The sequence below is a fragment of the Arachis hypogaea genome, chromosome 14 (assembly GCF_003086295.3).
Source record: "Arachis hypogaea cultivar Tifrunner chromosome 14, arahy.Tifrunner.gnm2.J5K5, whole genome shotgun sequence".
Taxonomy (NCBI): domain Eukaryota; kingdom Viridiplantae; phylum Streptophyta; class Magnoliopsida; order Fabales; family Fabaceae; genus Arachis; species Arachis hypogaea.
In genome coordinates this window covers 54,666,340-54,669,092 of record NC_092049.1, presented here as the reverse complement: position 1 = coordinate 54,669,092, position 2,753 = coordinate 54,666,340, and the positions used below count along the sequence as shown (strand labels likewise).

The window sequence follows — 2,753 nt, the reverse complement described above, 5'->3', positions numbered from 1 at the left end:
TGGTTCCCCAGAGGGAAGCTCCTTATTGATCACTGGACGTCCCAGGAGGTCTTCCTCCTTGGAATTCACGTCCTCTCCTTCCCTTACAGGTTCGGCCATGGCGCTTATGTCAATGGCCTTGCACTCTCCTTTTGGATTCTCTTCTGTATTGCTTGGGAGAGTACTAGGAGGGATTTCAGTGATCCTTTTACTCAGCTGGCCCACTTGTGCTTCCAAATTTCTAATGGAAGACCTGGTTTCATTCATGAAACTTACAGTGGCCTTAGATAGATCAGAGACTAGATTTGCTAAATTAGAAGCATTTTGTTCAGAGTTCTCTGTCTGTTGCTGAGTGGATGATGGAAAAGGCTTGCTATTGCTAAACCTGTTTCTTCCACCATTATTAAAGCCTTGTTGGGGCTTTTGATCCTTCCATGAGAAATTTGGATGATTTCTCCATGTTGAGTTATAGGTGTTTCCTTAAGGTTCACCTAAGTAATTTACCTCTGCTATTGCAGGGTTCTCAGGATCATAGGCTTCTTCTTCAGAAGGTGCCTCTTGAGTACTGTTGGATGCAGCTTGCATTCCATGCAGACTCTGAGAAATCATATTGACTTGCTGAGTCAATATTTTGTTCTGAGCCAATATGGCATTCAGAGTATCAACTTTAAGAACTCCCTTCTTCATAGGCGTCCCATTGCTTACAGGATTCCTTTCAGAAGTGTACATGAACTGGTTATTAGCAACCATGTTAATGAGTTCTTGAGCTTCTGCAGGCGTTTTCTTTAGGTGAATGGATCCACCTGCAGAGGTATCCAGTGACATCTTTGATAGCTCAGATAAACCATCATAGAATATATCCAGGATGGTCCATTCTGAAAGCATGTCAGAAGGACACTTTTTGGTAAACTGTTTGTATCTTTCCCAAGCTTCATAGAGAGATTCACCTTCTTTCTGTCTGAAGGTTTGAACATCAGCTCTAAGCTTGCTCAACTTTTGAGGAGGAAAGTACTTGGCTAAGAAAGCCGTGAACAGCTTATCCCAAGAGTTCAGGCTGTCTTTAGGTTGAGAATCCAACCATAATCTAGCTCTGTCTCTTACAGCAAAAGGGAAAAGCATGAGCCTGTAGACTTCAGGATCTACTCCATTAGTCTTAACAGTATCACATATCTGCAAGAATTCAGTTAAGAACTGAAAAGGATCTTCAGATGGAAGTCCATGAAACTTGCAGTTCTGCTGCATCAGAGAAACTAATTGAGGTTTCAGCTCAAAGTTGTTTGCTCCAATGGCAGGAATGGAGATGCTTCTTCCATGTAGATTGGAATTAGGTGCAGTAAAGTCACCAAGCATCTTCCTTACATTATTATTATTTTCGGCTGCCATCTCCTCTTCCTGTTCGAAAATTTCTGAAAGGTTATTTCTGGATTGTTGTATTTTAGCTTCTCTTAATTTTCTCTTCAGAGTCATTTCAGGTTCTGGATCTGCTTCCACAAGAATGTTCTTATCCTTGCTCCTGCTCATATGACAAAGAAGAAGGCACAGAAAAATAATAATAATAATAATAGAGATCCTTTATACCACAGTATAGGGATCCCTTTGTGAGTGGAAGAAAAGAGGGGGAGACAAAGAATGTGATGTAAAGGAAGAAACACAACTGTACCAATGGAAGAGATGTGAGATGAGATGTTAGGATATGAATGAATAAAGAGAATGAGATGGGGGAGGGATAATTTTCGAAAATATTTTTGAAAAAGAGTTAGTGATTTTCGAAAATGGTTTTTGAAAAATGTTAGTAATTTTCGAAAATTTTTGAAATCAAAAATAAAAAAATAAAAATAATTACTTAATTAAAAAGAAATTTTTGAAAAGAGGGGAGATATTTTCGAAAATTAGAGAGAGAGAGTTAGTTAGTTGAAACAAATTTTGAAAAGATAAGAAGTTAGGAAGTTAGAAAAGATATTTTGAGAAGATATTTTTGAAAAAGATAAGATAAGAAGATATTTTTTTGAAAAGATATGATAGAAATTAGTTTTTGAAAAAGATTTGATTTTTAAAATCACAATTAATGACTTGATTCACAAGAAATCACAAGATATGATTCTAGAACTTAAAGTTTGAATTTTTCTTAACAAGCAAGTAACAAACTTCAAATTTTTTGAATCAAAACATTAATTGATTATGTTATTTTCGAAAATTTGGTATAAAATTAAGAAAAAGATTTTTGAAAAATATATTTTTTTTTGAAATTTTCGAAAATAACTAATAATTTTGAAAAAGATTTGATTTTTGAAAAAGATTTTGAAAAAGATAAGATTTTCAAATTGAAAATTTGATTTGACTCATGAGAAACAATTTGATTTAAAATTTTTTTGAAAAAGTCAACTCAAATTTTCGAATTTGATGAGAGAAAAAGGGAAAGATATTTTTTTGATTTTTGAATTTTTATGAAAAACATGAAAATTATGCAATGCATGAAATTTTTAGATCAAAACAATGAATGCATGCAAGAATGCTATGAATGTCAAGATGAACACCAAGAACACTTTGAATGTCATGATGAACATCAAGAACATATTTTGAAAAATTTTAATGCAAAGAAAACATGCAAGACACCAAACTTAGAATTCTTTAATGCTTAGGCACTAAGAATTCAAAAATTCATATGATAAACATGAAAAGACACAAAACAAAAAATCATCAAGATCAAACAAGGAGACTTACCAAGAACAACTTGAAGATCATGAAGAACACTATGAATGCATGATATTTTCGAA

At 34.0% G+C, this 2,753-nt stretch overlaps 1 non-coding gene across 1 annotated transcript; it reads left to right on the top strand.

Annotated features, from left to right (window-relative positions):
- Window positions 1–858: 858 nt before the first annotated feature.
- On the top strand, window positions 859–966 carry LOC112745890 (small nucleolar RNA R71). The gene has a single exon (XR_003173797.1). It is a non-coding gene; the product is annotated as a small nucleolar RNA R71 (small nucleolar RNA).
- Window positions 967–2,753: the final 1,787 nt, after the last annotated feature.